This window comes from Cnephaeus nilssonii (assembly GCF_951640355.1).
Source record: "Cnephaeus nilssonii genome assembly, chromosome: 10".
In the NCBI taxonomy this organism is placed as follows: domain Eukaryota; kingdom Metazoa; phylum Chordata; class Mammalia; order Chiroptera; family Vespertilionidae; genus Cnephaeus; species Cnephaeus nilssonii.
Window position 1 is genome coordinate 85,134,664 of NC_137081.1, and position 20,016 is coordinate 85,154,679.

Sequence of the window (20,016 nt, forward strand, 5' to 3'; positions counted from 1 at the left end):
GCTTATTTGTAGATTGTAATCTCATATCTGTTTACAAGTTTCGGTGGGCAGTTAAACAAATATTTCTGGATGAAGGGACAATAAGAATGTGCCACTTAAATTACATACATATTTTCCTAGGGAAGGGAAGAGTGGGTGCAGTATGTTTATTTAAGGAGTTATTGAACACTGTGTTCCAGCCAGATTCATTGGTGTTTCATTTTCTACACTGAACAAATTACCAAAAAATTCCGAGATAAACCCTGAAGTGGTTTTGCAGACAAACAAGCTTCAATCTGATGTTACCTATGAAAATTTCAGTAACAGCAGCACACAACGAATGTGGCATAAGCATGCAGGGGTGTGAGTAAGACAGGAAAGAGTGTCCATAAGTCTTTATTACTTGAATGTATCAACTAGGGTTTGTTTTTTTTAATATATATTTTATTGATTTTTTACAGAGAGGAAGGGAGAGGGATAGAGAGTTAGAAACATCGATGAGAGAGAAACATCAACCAGCTGCCTCCTGCACACCTCCTACTGGGGATATGCCCGCAACCAAGGTACATGCCCTTGACTGGAATCGAACCCAGGATCTCTCAGTCCGCAGGCCAACGCTCTATCCACTGAGCCAAACCAGTCAGAGCTCAAATAATTTTAATGGAAGACAAGAAATAAATGAATCCTATTCAGCTTTGTTTTGAGACAGAGGTTGAAAGAGAAAACCTTGCTGATAACCTCCATAATAGATAGCCTTTTTTTAATACCACTCCCCTTGTTTACACTTTCTGTGCTCTTGTTCACGCTCCCCTCCCTCCCTCCCTCTTTTTCTTCCTCTACCTCCTACCCCCCCACCCCAGCTTTGTTTAGTTTGAAACGAAATTCATAGATTGAGAGTCAGGGAATGAATGGAATACGCTGTTTTCATGTGTCTCCTAACTTGATGATAATGTTTTTACACTAAAAGTGTTGCTGTCTTTTCTTTTTTCCCTCCCAATACTTAGCATTTAAAGTACCGTTTTGAATAGCTTCTACATGAACATTTGAGATTTCATTCAGATTTTCATCCTGCTTAAGTGATAAACTCCATACTGGGTACATATCAAAATTAGTTACTCAGTAATTCAATGACTAGTTGAGTACCTACTGTGTACCATATACTGTCTTACATTCTGGAAATATAAGTGACCAAGATAAAAGTTTCTAATCTCATGACACATAAAGTCTAGTGAAGGAGACATAAATATGCAAAACAGATAAAGATTCCGTGGTGTCAATAATAGGTGCTATGAAAAAAATAAGGTAATGTCACAGTAAGTGACTGTGAGGTGGGATTTAGGCCTTCGAAGAGACACTTGAGATATAAATGGCATAAGGAGTCAGCCATGCAGAGGAGAATTTCAGGCATAAATAACAGCTAATCAGAGGCCTTTGAGTTGATTTTGAGGTACAGAAGGAAACTGGTGTGGATGGACTTCATTAGGAAGATGTTGGTATGATAAGGGTGCTGTGGGCAGTAGGCAGGGACCCAGTCACATAGGGCGTTGTATGTCAGGGAAAATAATTTAAATTTTATTCCAAGTGCAGTGTGCACCTGTGGTGGGTTTTATGTAAGGGAGGTGCCCTGATGCACCCCTTTAAAAGATAAATTTGTTGTATGGGAAATACAAGGCAAGAGTGTTTTTTTCCCTTACCAGTTGAGAGTAATTCGCAGAGACTGAGTGAGCCATTACATCCAAATTCTTTAGCAGGTATTTTTGAACAAAAATAACATTCTCTTACATGTTCACTAAACAGTTACCACATACATTCAGGGAATCAAACATATATCCTACTGTTATGTAATATATAGGTCTATATTCAAATTTCCTGGTGTTCTAATCCTATCTTTTATAGCAACTTCTTTGATCTTATTCAGGATTATACATTAACATTGCATTGTTTCTTAAGTGTCTTAATCTGCTGCAGTTCCTAGCCTCTCTTTATATTGTATGACATTTGCATTCCTAAATAGTACAAGTTTACTGTTTCAGAGAATGGATATAATTGATTGTTTCATCATGATTCAATTCAGTTTATGCATTTGGGCAAGAAAAATATGATGTATCTGTATACCTGTGTACAGTATCTGTGGTGCTTCACATCAGAGGGTGCTTGGTGCCACTTTGTCCATTATTGGTATTGCTAACTTTACTTGGTGAAGCTCATGTCTATCAGATTTTTCCATTATGTAACCCTTTTGAAATTAAAAATTAACAAATACGTGTGTAAATATTCCGTCTCCCCCCAAACTTTCACCTAATGGTGAAAACTAGTATGATAGTTGCAAAATGATGATTTGCTATCATTCTACACTCTTTAGTTGTTATCCTACAAAAATAACTTTTTCTTTTTATACATGGATTCATGGATTCTTTTATAGTCCATGACAATTGTTAATCCTTTTTTTTAGATTTTTTAATTGACTTTTAGAGAGAGAGAGAGAGAGACAGAAACATCATTGGGGGAGTGAAACATGCATCAGCTGCCTCCTGCACACCCCCAACTGGGGATTGAGCCCAAAACCCAGGCATGTGCCCTGATGGGGAATCGAACTGGTAACCTTTTGGTGCATGGGACTATGCTCAACCAACTGAGCCACACCAGCCAGGTCTGTTACTCCTTTTGATTGTCACACCGTCCCAGAGTTGGCAATGAGAACCCTGTCCAACTGCATCCTGTACCATATGTGCCTCACTTTTTGAGCACTTACTTACTTTTTGGCATAGGAGGTTCCATATTTGTACTTTCCTTAGCCCTGAAATCACCATTTCTTTAAGAGCCTTGGTTCCTTTTAGTTAAGATGGTAGTTAGGAACCAAGATCTGGGCACTAGGTATGTTCATTGCTACTGTGAGTGCTATTGCTTCTAGAATCACCAAGTAGAGTAAAAAAATACATATGTTTAAATCACAAATTCATACTGATACTCTAATTTCAGTCCAATAACTAGGGTTCTTCTTTGCCTCCCCAATTTCTTATTTCTATCTCCCTTCTAGGAACAAATCTAATTCCTACCATATCGGTATTTCCATATTTGCCCACTTGTACAGTATATGCGAAGTAGTTTCAGAATTTCTGTACCTATACCACTATTAACGACAAATCTACTAAGTTCAGTTTTTCTTCACAGTTCTTTCTCTTTAGACTAATAATAAAGTATTACACTTAAAATTGACTTGGATTCGTTTTTTTTTATGTAATTATGTTATTCATTTAATAGTCAATGTATTTACAATTTTTCTAGATATTGCCATATTTCCCTTCATTGAAGATGAAGTGTATTTTTTTCTTACAGCTTTATTGAGGTATATTTGAAACACAATCAAATACATTTATTTTAAATGTTTAAGTTTAGGCATGTATACACCTGCGACACCAATACCATAGTCCAGATTAATGAGGGCCCTGGCTGGTTTGGCTCAGTGGATACAGCGTTGGCCTGCACACTGAAGGGTCCCAGGTTCAATTCCAGTTGGGCACATGCCTGGGTTGCGGGCTTGATTCCCAGTGGGGGGAGGGGTGCAGGAGGTGGCCGATCAATGGTTCTCTCTCAGCATTGATGTTTCTATCCCTCTCTCTTCCTCTCCGAAATCAATAAAAAAATATTTTTAAAAATTAATGAAGGAGATATTCAATGTGGTTTTCATTTAAATTTCTCATATGAGCAACTTTTTGAATGTTTAAATCCATTTGCATTTTTCCCTATGAATTGACTGCTCTTATCTGTATCCTCTTCTTCCCACTTTTCTAAACAGGACTGTTTGCTTTTTTTATATTCTATTTTTAAGTTTCTAATGTGTATTAGGATATTAACTCTTACATAATATCAGTAACATATAATAATATCAGTAAGCTCAGACCCACTTAGAATCACCTCAGTATAAGGTGTGATTAATGGATCTTATTTGTTTTCAAATGGCTTTCCAGTTATGTCAGTACTACTTTTTAAAAAATTTATCATGGTGCTGGGACAACTGGATATTCATATATAAAAAATGAAATTGTATCCCTACCTCATACCATATGAAGAAATGAACTCCAAATGGATCATGGACCTAAAATTAATAGTTAAAACTATAGAAGTCTTAAAAAAAAAGTTAGGGGTAAATCTTTATGACCATGAATGTGATTTTGTGTCCTCCTTCCCTTTAGAGTGGTTTTATGAGAAAACAGGAGTAAAATGTAAAATGTGTGTGTTCAGTATATAGTGTTTAATCCCTCAGGAATGTCTTCTTTTTTGGGAAAATTTGTAGGCATCATACCCTCTTTTTCATTGTTTTTTTCTTCTGCATTTCTATTAAATGTATATGTCAGCTTTTAAGCTATATTTATCTCTGTATCTCCTATCTTTCATATTTGCCATATTTTTTTCTCTATTGCTTTCTTGGTGACTTTCTTAATTTTTATCTTTTAATTTAATAATTCTTTTTTTGACTCTACTAGTTTACTCTGTCCCTTACATTGATGTCTAATGATTCATTTAATATCTGATTGTTCAGATTCTACTATTATCCTATATAATAAAACCATAATATGCAAATCGACTGAACGGTGGAACGACCAGTTGCTATGATGCGTACTGACCACCAGGGTGCAGACGCTCAACGCAGGAGCTGCCTCATGGTAGTCAGTGTGCTCCTACAGAGAGAGCGCTGCTCAGCCAGAAGCCAGGCTCATGGCTGGCGAGTGCAATGGCAGTGGCAGGAGCCTCTCCCGCCTCCGTGGCAGCACAAGGACCCCTCGGGGGATGTCCAACTGCCCGCTTAGGCCTGCTCACTGCAGTCAGACATCCCCTGAGGGGTCCTGGACTGCGAGAGGGTGCAGACCAGGCTGAGGGACCCTCTCGCCCCCTCCCCCCCAATGCACAAATGTCCTGCACTGGGCCTCTAGTGTTATTATAATCCCTTTTTATATTGTACTAGAGGCCTGGTGCACAAAATTTGTGCACTTGGGGGGCGTCCCTCAGCCCAGCCTGTCCCTTCTCACAGTCCAGGAGTTCTCAGGCAATGTCCCAAGCCGCAGTCTGGTCTCCCTTTGCGGGAGGCAACCGGGCTGATCAGGGGAAGGCACCACCCCCATCACCCCGCTGCTGTAGCCACTGCCAGCCACTGCAGCTGCTAAGGTGTTTTCATCAACATGAACTCCAGTCCCTTCACCACGAAAAATGACAACTTACTTTAGGAATTTTTAAGATGTCTCTTTCATAGGATATGACATTTCTTTTTTTAAAAATCCTCACATGAGGATATTTTCCCATTGATGTTTAGAGAGCATGGGAGAGAAAGACAGAGAGAAACATCAATGTGAGAGGCACACTTCGATTGGTTGCCTCCTGCATGAGCCCTGACCTGGGCCCCAGCCAGGGAGGAGCCTGCAACCTAGGTACGTGCCCTTGATCAGAATCGAACCCGGCCCCCCTACGGGTTTGTGTCTCTGCTACAGCCCCAGCAGCGCTGCAGGCCTGGGGCTGGGGGCCGGCACCGCGTGTGTTGTTCTCTCCAGCTCTGGGGCCGCCCTGTCTGTTGTTCTTTCAGGCTCTGGGCCCACACCAGGCCCCTCCTCCTGAGCTGGTCATGACCATTATGGCACCCGGCCTAATTTGCATATTACCTCTTTATATATATATAGATTATCCTTTCTACTTGCTCAGCTGTAAATGCTCCCATTTTTTAGGTCTGTTGGTTGTGTGTTAGCATTGGATTTCTTTTGTTGTTGTTTGTGAATTCAGCTTGCCTTGTTTTAAACAGATTTGTTTTCTTTCCATTCTTCGCTCACTCTTTCCTTTGAGGCAGTTTTGAAATTGCCCAAGTCTGACTTTTTGAAGTCCTCATCCCTGAAGAGGTCTTAGCTAGATAGGATCTTTCAGAGACCCTTTCTAGTCCTTGAGTTAGGAGATGATGTTCTGATTGCTGATCGCACAGATATTTTAAATTCTTCCCTTCATTGCAGGCAAGCACTTTATTTTTATTTGAAACTGGACTTGTGAATTGAGCTTTTTGCGGTCCCTGTTCTTAAAGAGAAGATACACTCCCCTGGTTTCAAGTACTGAGTCTGACTCGTGTTCAGGGCCTCACATGAGGTGTCTTGGGTTTCATTTCCCCCAGGGAGTTGGATATTTGACTTCAGCTCCTAGTTCCACTCAGCTCCATGAGTTTCTCCTGGATGAGCCCTAATTTATTACTGGGAGTTATCACTATTGTTTTTGTAAAGAGCTGGGTCCTCTGCTTTTTTTCTTAATTACTGCATTCATCTATACAGGGTCAATTCTTTCATTTCTCTTTCTAGCCCATCATTTATCCATATAAGAACCATCTTATTTTTAGTAATTGAAACATACTTTGAGTTACAGTGAGTGCACTTCTAATCTTACACCCAATTTAATGATTCCCCCTTTCCCCATTCTCATTCTAATGAAGGTGGGGGTGGTTTAGTCTTTTCATCTTCACTTTATCCCCATTATTTTTCTGGTGCTGACTTTCAGGGTTAAGGAATAAGAAAGAGGAATAGGGGCAAAAGTCATACTTAAATGATGTTGTTGTAATCCAAGTTGCAAGTTGTCAGGGCATATTTAGTGTGTGTGTGTGTGTGTGTGTGTGTGTATATATATATATATATATATATATATATATATATATATATATATGCTAGCTCTTTTGTGCTACACATTAGTATGTGAAAGATCAGACAGAGGCCGAAAATCAGGACTACAGGCTTTATTAGAGGAGAAGGACATGCCGGGCTATCTCGCAAGGGGAGAGCAGCAACACGTGCAGTGGTGAACACGCCTTTTGAGGGGAGGAATGGGAAGGAATGGGGGCTTAGTGTACTTGGCATGCACTGATTGGTGGCTTAATGTATGGTCCATATAAGGTACATAGTCACTTAGGTACTTAGGAATCGAGGGCTTAGGGTATTTGGCAGGTGCTGATTGGTGGTGGTTCAATGTATAGTCCATATAAGGTGCCTGGTTAGGTACTCAGGTATGTCCAGGCCGCAGGTGCAGGTTATGTCATACTCTGCCCACCAGTTGGGGGAAGGGAGGATCTGTCAGTATGTTTTTTCAGAGGTCCTCATAAACCTGTCACTTGCCCAACATTGGCAATGTACTTCATATTTCACCTTCTGCAATGCTCTTCTCCCTCTCATTTCTAGCTCAGCCCTACCCATTTACCCTGGTACATTTGTCTCATGGGTGGCATTCCATTGATTGGGCTTCACGCTGGACTTACATACACCCAACTTGAGAAGCATATGCATTTTTTCTTGTCTCCCAACTTTTTATTTTGGAAAACTTCAAAGCCAAAGGAAATTGAAAGAATGGTGGATGGATAGCCATATGCTCTTCCCCTAGATTCCCCACCTGTCAGTATTTTGCCTTTATGCTGACATTTATTTATTTACTTGGCTGAACTAATTGAGGATCATAATGTACTAGTAAACATATTACTACATCCCTAAATACTTCTACATGTATCTCTAAAAACCAAGGACATATCTATCACACTCAAAAAATTTAACATTGGCATAATACTATCTATATATATAAAAGCCTTAGCGAACGAAATTAACAGTCGCTATGATGCGCACTGACCACCAGGGGACAGACACTCAACACGAGCTGCCTCCTGGTGTTCAGTGTGCTCCCACAGCCAACCTCCCCCAGCCAGCCAACCTCCTGTGGTCCCTCCCTCTAGCCGGCAGGCCCTGATCGCGTGATTGGGGCCGGCCCCTGGGCTGGGTTGGAGAACCGGGGGTGCATGGTGGTGGACGTGGCCCCTTTCCCAGTGGGGCAGAAGACTGGCTCCCTCCTTGGGGCCGCCGGCCAACCTCCCATGCCTCGTCCCTTCCCCAGCCAGTAGGCTTCAATCGGCCCACCACCTGCCCATCGCGGTGGTGGCGCAGTGCCAAGGGAAGGAGGAGCAGGGAGGCGGGAAACTGTGCAGTGGTAGGGTGCTGACGGTGGTGTTGTCAGCATCCGGCATATATTTCTTCCATGCCTGGCCCAGTGACCGTTGCCTCCTTTCCCGACCCCGCTGGGGCCTTAGGGCCCCGGGCTAGTGGGTGGCAGCGGACCCCCCTTTCCCAAGGGGGCTGAGGGCTGGCTCCTTCCTCAGGGCTGGTGGCCAACCTCCCGTGTCCCATCCCTCCCCCCAGCTGCAGGCCCTGATCGGCCTGCCACCCACGGCCTGGTGGCGAGGGAAGGAGGAGGTGGGGAGGCAGGGAACCGCGTGGTGGTGGGTCGCCGACAATGGCGGCGTCTGGCCTCCGTTCCTTTCATGCCTGGCCCGGCGACTGTCACCACCTCTCCAGCCTGGCCCTGATCAGCCCTGATCGCTGGCCAGTCCTAGGGACCCCACTTGTGCACGAATTTCGTGCACTGGGCCTCTAATATAATAGTCAATACTCAAATGTTTCAGTAAGTGCCTCTTTTAGCTGCTTTTCTTTCTGAACCAGGATCCAATCAAGATTTCAATTAGTTTCTTTATGCTAAAATCATGAAAAGTTCCCCAGCCTTTTTTGTCTTTTATGACATTGACATTTTTTAAAGAGTCTATGCCAGTTTCTTTGCAGTATACCTCTCAGCTTAGATGTGTGAGATTTCTCATGATTAGATTGAAGTTAAACATTTTTACTAATGTTTTGGTTAAGTGATGTCTACCAGATTTCTCTGTAAATGTACCCGTTTCCTCTAATATGTGGGGTATCATTTTGAGGTTGAGTGGATATCCTGTTTCCTAACAGTCTTTCACCCAGTGGTTTTAGTATTAATTGATACTTTTTGCCTAAATCAATTATTACTTCAGTATTTACAATATGGTGATTTTCCAATTCTATCATTCTTTCTACAAATATATGTTGGTATTCTGTAAAAGAGAACTCTATTTCCTTTCACTGAAAAAATAATTTATTAGACTAATCAATTTTTAAAAATGTAATATCATCCATTCCTATTATTTATTTATTATTTATTTATTTATTTATTTTAATGTGTGTCCTGTTCCAAATTTGGCCTCTGGGAATCTGCATTCTTGCTCTGCCAAACAGGAAATGTAGCCTGTCCATCTGCTGGCCTTTCCCCATGTTACTGAGGTTGGCTCTAGTCAGCTCACTGAGTTTGGACCTCTCCATGCTGAAGAACGCACTTCCCTGCATGGGAAATATATTTACATACGCTCCCAAGCTTATAGATTCATACATTAGATTTTCCCAGGGCCACACCTGACAGAGCCCTAGTAGTTTCTGATGCTCAGCAATCTCCTACCAGAAAGTAAGATGCCATTCTCTTCTTCACAGGTTCTTTTGGACCCTCCCTTTCACTTGATGTGATTTTGCAATTCCCTACTCTCCTGGGGCAAAAGGAGAAAAGTCAAAGTGCTCTCTTTTCCGTTATATTCCCTTACAGAATGTCTTTTTGGATTTCTTGTCTTTTATGGCCTGGCTAATGTTCTCTCGGGTTCTCTTTCACGAAGTCCTGTTCAGAACTTTAGAACATGAGATGTATTGGTTTGCTAAGACTGCCATTACAACTGGGTGACAACACAAATTTATCTCACAGTTCTAGAGGCTAGAAGTCCAAGAGAAGAAGGTGTAGGCAGCACTGCTTCCTCCTGAGGGCTAAGAAAGAATCTGTTCAGGCCTCTCGCCTAGCTTCAGGTGGTTTGTCGACAGTCTGGATTGTAGAAACATCACCTGATTTCTGCCTTCACCTTCACGTGGTGCTTTCCTTGTGTGTGTGTGTGTCCCCTTTTTTAAGGACATCAGTTATGCTGAAGTGCCTAACCTACTTCGTTGTGAACTTATCCTAAGCTACATCTACAAGCATCCTATTTCCAAATAAGATCACATTCTTGAGCTATTGGATATTAGGACTTCAACATACGAAATTTGGGGGAACATACAGTTCACCCATAACAAGGGTATTTTAAACCATGTTCTTCAGCATAAATTCTGAGAAAATTCAACGTTCTTTCATATATAGGCTTCTATGTCATTTCTGATTTACAACTTTTTTTTTCTTATTTTTGAATGCTATGCACTGAATACTTGTGTCCCCCCGCAAATTCACATGCTGAGATCTAATCCTCAGTGTGATAATGTTTGGCAGTCAGGCCTTTGGGAGGTGATTAGATCATGAAGACAGAATCCTCGTGAGAGGGATCAGTGCCCTCATAAAAAGAGACCCCAGGGAGAGCCCTCAGTCCTGCCGTGTCAGGACACAGCTAAGACAGTCGTCTCTGAACTAGGAAGTGGGCTCTTACCAGACACCAAGCCTTCTGGTGTCTGATCTTGGACTTCCCAGCCTACAGAATTGGGAGAAATAAATTTCTGTTATTAATAAGCCACCCAATCTATGGTATTTTTGTTATAGCAACCTGAACGTATTAACATGGTATGTAGTTTAAAAAACTATTTCCTGTCATGTGTTCATGTTAGGACCACAGGAGATGTATTCCAACCATTGCTCACGCTGTTTTGTCCAAGAATATCGGTATTTATTATTTTTTAAATTCATGATGAAAAATTCAAAACTATAGAGAGAACATAGGATGAACTGCAATGTGTTCATCAACCAGCTTCAACAAATTCCAGTGTTCTGCCACTTTAGTTTCATCTGGTTGCCCCATCATCACCACCACCTCTTTTTTTAAAAATATAAATGTTTATTGATTTCAGAGAAGAGAGAGGGAGAGATAGAAATATCAATGATGAGAGAGGATCATTGACCCCCACTGGGGATCGTGCCCACAACCCAGGCATGTGCCCTGACTGGGAATCAAACCGTGATCTCCTGGTTCATTGGTTGATGCTCAACCACTGAGCAACACCGGCTGGACACCGCTTCTTTGGATGTTATCTTTTAAAAAAAAAGCCCCTGATTCATACTGAGGGTGAAAATGAGTTGAGATGGTTTTACATTATATTTTTCTGGTGTTAAAGGTAAAAGTGTTTTAAGTGCCTTTACTCCAGTGGTTTCCAAATGAGTTTAGAAATGCTTTGAATTATATCTACCTGGGAATTCCAAATAAATGTCCATAAGAAACTTCACCACCTCTTCCATACCTGTAGCTAAGTTACTCACATTCGTCTGTGGGAGCCTTTGGTCTCTGTAGAACACATTTTGTAAAGGAAAAGTGACTTGTCCTAAGTTGTACATCTAGATGGTTGCAGAGGCAGGACTAGGACATAGATTTTTCACTTGCACAGAAATTCTCTTTCATTGTTCTTACTATCTCTTAATAGTTTTCAAATATTTTTCTTACTTGGGTTCCAGACACGGGTGTATAATAGAAACACAGCCTTCATTTCTCTAGGAAAGCATGGAACCTTCTTAACAATAGCAATTCCTTCCCTTTGTTCTAACTCAATATTAGATCAACAGAATAAATGTCTACAACCTTTGAGATTTCACACAACAGATGAATTGAGTTGAGAGTCTTGTTCTCTTAAAAATTGTTAAAATGAAATACATTTGGTCTCTAAATGTAATTATTTTCCTCATTTAATTTTCCTGTTTATTGCTAGTGTATAGAAAATACAGTTGATTTTTTTATGTATTTTTATATATTGATCTTGTATCCTGCAACTTTGCTGAACTAGATTATTATGTTCTAGTTTCCAAATTTGGTTAAGGTTTTTAAAAATTAAATTTATTAGGGCAACATTAGTTGATAAAGTTATATAAGTTTCAAGTGTACATCATCTGTATATTGCATTGTGTGCTCATCATCCAAAGTTTAGTCTCCTTCCCTCACAGTATATTTGACCCTCTTTACCCTCTTCAACTATCCCCATACCCTACTCACCTAGTAATAACCATAATTGTTGTCTGTGTCAATCAGGTTTGTTTGTTCATTTATTGCTTCTGTTTTTATATCCCATATATGAGCAAAATCATGATTCTTGTCTCATTCATATATTTTTGCTTTTACTTCCCTTGCCTTTGAGGTCAAATTAATAAAATCCTCTCTGAGACCAAGGTTTAGTACCTATGTTTTCTTCTAAGTATTTAATTGCTTCAGGACATATATTTAGGTCTTTGATCCATTTTGAGTTAATTTCTGTATATGGTGTCAAATAGCAGTCTTGTTTCATTCTTTTGCATGTAGCTTTCCAATTTTCCAGCACCATTGATTGAAAGTGCTTTCTTTTTTCCATTGTATATTTTTGGCTCCTTTGTCAAAAATTAGTTGCCCACATACATTGATTGGGATTTATTTCTGGTCTCTCAATTGTGTTCCATTGGTGTATGCTTCTGTTTTTGTGTTTTTTTTTCTGCCAATACCATACTGTTTTGATTATTGTAATTTTGTAGTATAATTTGAAATCAGGGAGTGCAATAACTCCAGCTTTGTTCTTTTTTAAAAAAATATATATATATATTTTTATTGACTTCGGATAGGAAAGGAGAGCGAGAGAGAGGGGGAGAGAAAGAGAGAGAGAGAATCATTGATCAGCTGCTTCCTGCATGCCCACACTGGGGATCAAGCCTGCAACCCGGGCATGTGTCCTGACGGAATAGAACTGTGACCTCCTGGTTCATAGATCAACACTCAATCACCGAGCAACACCAGCTGGGACAGCTTTGTTCTTTTTTCTCATGATTGGTTTGGCTATTTCGGGTCTTTTGTTCTATATAAATCTGTTTTTGTTGTTGTTGTTGTTGTTGTTGTTGTTGTTGTTATTGTTTTTCTTTAAGTAATGCCAATGGGATTTTGATGGGGATTTCATTAAATCTCTATATTGCTTTGGGTAATATGGCCATTTTAACTATATTGAGTCTTCCAATCCATGAACATGGAATATCCATTTCTTTGTGTCTTCTTCAGTTTCTTTCAATAATATCTTAACAGTTTTCAATGTATAGGTCCTTCATATCATTTGTTAAGTTTATTCATAGGTATTTTATTCTTTTTGTTGTGATTATAAAAGGAATTGTTTTTTATTTCTTTTTCTGAATGTACATTGTTAGTGTACATGTGAACACAGTGGATTTTGTACATTGATTTTGTATTCTGCAACTTTATTTATAGTTTCTGATAGGGTTTTTTTTTTCTCTTGCCTAATTGCTCTGGCTAGGACTTGGAGTACTATTTTGAATAACAGGGGTGAGAGTGAGCATCCTTGTTTTACTCCTGATTTCAGAGAAAAAGCTTCCAGTTTTTCACCATTTAGTATGATATTAGCTGAGGGTTTGTCATATATGGCCTTTATTATGTTGAGGTACTTTCCTTCTCTACCCATTTTATTGAGTGCCTTAATCAGTGTTGTATCTTGTCAAATGCTTTTTCTGCATCTATTGATAGGATTATATGATTTTTATATTTTATTTTGTTAATGTGTATCTCATTGATTGATTTGAGTATGTTGAACCATCCTTGTGCCCCTGGAATGAACCCCATTCGATTGTGATATAATCTTTTTCATGTATTCCTGTATTTGATTTGCTAGTATTTTGTTTAGGATTTTTGCTTCTATATTAATTTTCTTTTTTTGTGGTGTCCTTGCCAGGTTTTGGTATCAGGGTCATGTTGGCCTTATAAAATGAGTTAGGAAGTATTGCCTCTTCTTCATTTTATGGTAGAGTTTGAGAAGCATAGGCTTTAAATCTTTGACTGTTTGGTAGAATTTAGTAGTTGAAGTCATCTGGTCCTGGACTTTTACTTTTTGGGAGGTTTTTTGATGACTATTTTAATTTCCTTACTGTTGGTTGGTCTATTTAGATTTTCCAGTTCTTTGTGATTCAATCTAGGGAGGTTATATATTTCTAAGAACTTGTCTGTTTCTTCTAGGTTATGGAATTTGGTGGCACATAGCCATTCATAGTATTCTTGTATAGTCCTTTGTATTTCTTGGTTTCTATTGTAACTTCTCCTATTTTGTTTCTGATTTTTTTTTTTTAGTCTTTTCTCTGTTTTCCCTAGTGAGTCTAGCCAGAGGTTTGTCAATCTTATTAATCTTTTCAAAGAACCAACTCTTTGTTGTGTTGGTGTTTTCTATTTTCTTTTTATTCTCTATTTCATTTAATTCTGCTCTACTTTTCATTATTTTCTTCCTTCTACTGACTTTGTTCGTTTAATACTTGTTTAAGTTGATATGTTAGATTATTTGAAATTTTTCTTGTTTCATGAGGTAGGCCTTTAATGATATAAACTTCCCTCTAATTGCCACTTTTGCTATATCCCAAAATTTTAATGTCGTGTTATTATTCTCATTTGTCTCTATGTATCTTTTGATCTCTTATTTCTTCTTTGATCAAGTCATTATTTAGTAGCATGTTGTTTACTTAGTCTCCACGTATTTGTAGTTTTCCCCTTTTGCAGTTGATTTTTAATTTCAAAGCATTGTGGTAGGAGAATATGCTTGGTATGATTTCAGTTTTTTAAAATTTGTTGAGGCTGATTTTGTGCCCAGTATATGGCCTATCCTTGAGAAAGTTCCATGTGCACTGGAGAAGAATATATATTCTGGTGTTCTGAGGTTAAAAACTCTGTAAATATTGATAGCAATATTTAGTCTGTTTAGTCTAATGTGTTGATTAAGGTTGATATTTTCTTATTAATTTTCTGTTTGGATGTTTTATCTATAGCTATCAATGGGATATAATTGTGTTTTTGTCACTTTCTCCCTTTAGTTCTGTTAGGAGTTGCTTTATGTATTTTGGTGCTCCCAGGTTGGGTACATATTGATAAGTGTATGTCTTCTTGATATATTGTCCCATTTATCATCATAAAATGTCTATCTTTCTTTTTTGTTACATTTTTGTAATCTTGAAATATATTTTGTCAGCTATGAGTACACTATACCTGCTTTTCTCTGGATGCCATTTATTTGAAGAATCATTTTCTACCCTTTCACTTGAGTCTGTGTTTGTCCTTGCAGCTGAGATGTGTCTCCTGAAGGCAGCATAGTCGGGTTTTATTTTTTGATTGAACACTCTACTCTGTGCCTTTTAATTGATGAGTTCAGTCCATTTCCATTTAGCATGATTATTGATATACTAGAGGCCTGATGCACAAAATTTGTGCAAGAGTAGGCCTTCCTTCCCCCAGCTGCCGGCGCCGGCTTCCCTCTGGCACCTGGGACCCGGGCTTCCCTCTGACCGCTGGCAGGCACCCAGGACCTGGGCTTCCCTCGCAGCCCGGCTTTGTCCAGAAGGTTGTCCGAAAGGATGTCAGGTCTAATTAGCATATTACACTTTCGTTATTATAGATGAGGATTTCCTGTAGCCACTTAATTGTTAGTTTTCTGGTAGCTCTGTGTCTCCATTGTTTTTCCCCCTTGTGTTTCTGTCTAGTGTGGGGTTGGGACCTCTTGTTCCTCAAGGCAGACCTCCACAGCCAAAATATCCCTTGTGGCCACCAGTCTCAATGTGGCTTCTTCTTATAGGACTTCCACTCAGCTAGATTTCAGGTGGCTCTGAATGATGGTTGTTCAGTAGTTTAGTTGTAATTTTGATGTGGTTGTGGAAGCATTCAATTACCACATTTATCTAGGCTGCCATCTTGACTGGAAGTAAGGATCTGTTCTTGGCTGGTGATTTTTCTCTTTTAATAATTTGAATTAATTTAACCCTCTCCTAGCTTGTAGTTTGGGCTAAAAAAAATGATTTTAATCTAATGGGATTTATTTTTATTAGTTATCATCATCTTTTCCCTGGCTGCTTTGAGAATTCTTTCTTTGTTGGTAATTTTTGACAGTTTTAATATAATGTGCCTTGGAAAAAAGCCTTTTAGAATTGAGATAATTAGTTATTCTGTTAACTTCTTGTATCCGAGGATCCAGTTCTTTCCAAAGGTATGGGAAGTTTTCATCATTTATTTGTTTAAATAAGCCCTCTGTCCCTTTCTCCTGCTCTTCATCCTCTGATACACTCATTATTATTATTATTTTTTAAAAAGATTTATTGTGCAATTTATTACAGATGTTCCTCTTTTTTTCCCCCATAGTTCCCCTCCACCCAGTTCCCACCCCACTCCAGGTCTCCCCCCCTGCCGCCCACTGACCTCGTCCATAGGTGTAAGCTCTTTATCACTTCCCACACCCCTCACAACCCCTTCCCCCCAAGACTTGTCAGTCTGATCCCTTTCCATGCCCCTGATTCTATTACATTCACCAGTCTGTTCTGTTCATCAGGTTTTTTATTCATTTGATTTTTAGGTTCACTTGTTGATAGATATGTATTTGTTCTCACTTTGTTGTTCATAATTTTTTTTATCTTTACCTTTTTCTTCTTCTTCCTCTTCTTAGAGAATACCCTTCAGGATTTCATATAATACTGGTTTGGTGGTGATGAACTCCTTTAGCTTTGTCTTATCTGTGAAGCTCTTTATCTGACCTTCAATTCTAAATGATAGCTTTGCTGGGTAGAGTAATCTTGGTTGTAGGTTCTTGCTATTCATCACTTTGTATATTTCTTGCCACTCCCTTCTGGCCTGCTTAGTTTCTGTTGAGAAATCAGCTGACAGTCGTATGGGTGCTCCCTTGTAGGTAACTAACTGTTTTTCTCTTGCTGCTTTTAAGATTCTCTCTTTATCTTTTGCCCTTGTCGTTTTAATTATTATGTGTCTTGGTGTGGTCCTCTTTGGATTCCTCTTGTTTGGGGTTCTGTGCGCTTCCTGGACTTGTAAGTCTATTTCTTTCAACCAGGTAGGGGAAGTTTTCTGTCATTTCTTCAAATAGGTTTTCAATATCTTGCTCTCTGTCTTCTTCTGGCACCCCCATAATTCAGATGTTGGTACGCTTGAAGTTGTCCCAGAGGCTCCTTACACTATCTTCATATTTTTGGATTCTTTTTTCTTTCTGCTTTTCCGGTTGGGTGTTTTTTGATTCTTCGTATTTCAAATCTTTGACTTGATTCTTGGGATCCTCTAGTCTGCTGTTGAATCTCTGTATATTATTATTTATTTCAGTCAGTATATGCTTAATTTCTGATTGGTCCTTTTTCATATCCTTGAGGGTCTCACTAAATTTCTTGGAGGTTTCTAGAAGATTGTTGAGTAGCCTTATAACCGTGGTTTTGAACTCTATATCCAGTATTTTGCTTTCATCCATTTCTCTCATTTGTGACTTGTTTCTTTGTCTCCGCATTTTGGCTGCTTCCCTGTGTTTGTTTCTATGTACTGGGTAGCTGCTAAGTCTCCTTGAGTTGATAGAGTGGCCTTGTGTGGTAGGTATCCTATAGGGCCCAGTGGCTCAGCCTCCCAGTCACATGAGGTGAAGACTCTTTGTGCACCCCTTTGTGGGCTGTTTGCACAGTCTTGTTGTAGTTAATCCTTGATTGCTGTTGGTATCATTGGGAGGAAATGACCTCCAGGCCAATTGGCTGTGAGGACCAGCTGTGTCTACACTGGAAGATCTGTTGCGCAGGAGACACCCTTATGGGGCAGGTCTTGCTTCAGTGGGGCTTTGGTGCTCACTGAGTCTGCCCCTTGAGTGTGTCTCTTATGGATGTGAAGAGTTGTAATCTGGTATGGTCTCACTCTGACCACTGGGTACACTGACTCTTGGATCTCCAAGGAGGTGCAAGGTCAGCCACTGTCTGGGGGTGCCCAGCAGGAGCTATAGAGACATCTGCAGATTCCTCTTCTTTGTATGGGGTTTGGAAGTGCCCAGAGGAGGCCCAGCTGTGAAGCAAGGCCACTGCTGCTGCTGGCCTTGGGCCTTCTTTTGGAAGCTCTGGGGCTCTCTGACCCAGCTGCAGTTTGACAGGTTTTAGGCGGAGAAAGGACAGGCTATTCATATGCAAAAGCCAATGTGCACAGCTAGGGTGGGGTTGTAAATTGGGTGGGACAGGGTCTCTAGGAATCACCAGGGCAGAGCAAACAGCAATGGCTGCCAGTCAGCCCTGCACCGGAGAGGTTCCCAGGTCTCTGCGTCCCGTGCTCCTGTGCAGGAACCATGATCGCTGCGAGCACCTCTGAGAGAAAGCCACCCTCAAGTTCCTGTCCCGATGCCAGACAGTCCAGTTTCTCCCCGTGCGTGTCTGGGTCCCCCAGAGTCTCGCCTGGAACTGAAGTTCAGAGCAAGTGGGAGCTTGTATCTCTCTCCCGATTAAAAGAGCAGCACATCCAGGTGCCAGCACTTTCCGCGCCTCCACACCTCTTACCAGTTTCAATGCTCTTTCTTCACCTCTCTAGTTGTGTAACTTCCACTCAGCCAGCTTTCCCGCAGTTCTGGGTGGTAGTTCTGCCTTTTAGTTGTAATTTTGATGTGGTTGTGAGAGGCAGCAAGTATAGGTGTTTACCTATGCCGCCATCTTGGTTCTCCCTACACCCATTATTCTTATATCGCTCTTTCTAACGAAGTCAGATAATTCTCATAGAGATTTTCTATGACTGTTGATTCTCTTCTTCCACCTGAGTCATTTCTAGATTTTTATCTTCTTTATCACTAATTGTTTCCTCCATCTGGTCTGCTCTATTTCCTAAACTTGCTAGTTTATTCTTCATCTCTTTTATTGCGTTTTTCAGCTCCAGAATTTCGTTTTGGTTCTTTCTTTTTTTTTTTTTCTTTATTGATTAAGGTATTACTATATGTGTCCTTATCCTCCCCATTGCCCCCACCCCCACCCCCACTCATGCCCTCACCCCCCTGGTGTCTGTGTCCATTGGTTAGGTTTATATACATGCATACAAGTCCTTTGGTTGATCTCTCCCCCTTACCCCCACCCTCCCCTACCATCCCTCTGGGGTTTGATGGTTTGATCGATGCTTCTCTGTCTCTGGATCTGTTTTTGTTCATCAGTTTATGTTGTTCATTATATTCCACAATGAGTGAGATCATGTGATATTTATCTTTCTCTGACTGGCTTATTTTGCTTAGCGTAATGATCTCCAGTTCCATCCATGCTGTTGCAAATGGTAATAATTCCTTTTTTACCACAGCGTAGTATTCCATTGTGTAGATGTACCACAGGTTTTTAATCCACTCATCTGCTGATGGGCACTTAGGCTGTTTCCAAATCTTAGCTATGGTAAATTGTGCCGCTATGAACGTAGGGGTGCATATATCCTTTTTGATTGGTGTTTCTAGTTTCTTGGGACATGTTCCTAGAAGTGGGATCACTGGGTCAAATGGGAGTTCCACTTTTAGTTTTTTGAGGAAACTCCATACTGTTCTCCACAGTGGCTGCACCAGTCTGCATTCCCACCAGCAGTGCACGAGGGTTCCTTTTTCTCTGCATCCTTGCCAGCACTTGTCATTTGTTGACTTGTTGATGATAGCCATTCTGACAGGTGTGAGATGGTACCGCATTGTCGTTTTCATTTGCATCTCTCGGATGATTAGTGACTTTGAGCATGTTTTCATAGGTCTCTTGGCCTTCCTTATGTCCTCTTTCAAAAAGTATCTATTTAGGTCCATTGCCCATTTTTTTGATTGGGTTGTTAATCTTCCTTTTGTTAAGTTGTATGAGTTCCCTGTAAATGTTGGAGATTAAACCCTTATTGGTGATAACATTGGCAAATATGTTCTCCCATGCATTGGGCTTTCTTGTTGTTTTGTTGATGGTTTCTTTTGCTGTACAGAAGGTTCTTTCTTAAAGTTTCAGTCTCTTTGATGAAGTACTCCTTTTGTTTGTTAACTTTGTTTCTTAGTTCATTGAATTTCCTTTCTGAATTTTCTTGTATCTCCTTGAGTTTTTTCAGAACTGCAATATTGAATTCTCTGTCATTTAATAACATGTTTCCATTGCTTTCAGTTTATTTTCTGGAGATTTTAATTTTATTTCTGAATTCCCTTGTTACTTGACTATTCATTGTGTTTGATGAGTTTTTTTCTCTGCCTGGCATTAGAGGGAGAGGGGGGGAAAGCTGCTTTTTAAAAAGAATTTTAGTTGATTAAATAGAGGTCTTATTCTTGTTTTCCAGAAGGTGGGGCTTCAAGGATCTGTTGCCTCAGCTGTGGAAAACACTCAGTATTCCCCAGGAGGTGGGCGTCTGCTTTCGGACCTGAGCACCTCTGTCTCAGGGCACCACCTCCATAGATTGGAAGGGGT

General features: G+C 40.2%; 1 protein-coding gene across 6 annotated transcripts in view; it reads left to right on the forward strand.

Moving 5' to 3' along the window:
- EPB41L5 (erythrocyte membrane protein band 4.1 like 5) overlaps positions 1-20,016 on the forward strand; it is a 190,375-nt gene that overhangs the window by 106,743 nt on the left and 63,616 nt on the right. The window lies entirely within an intron of this gene.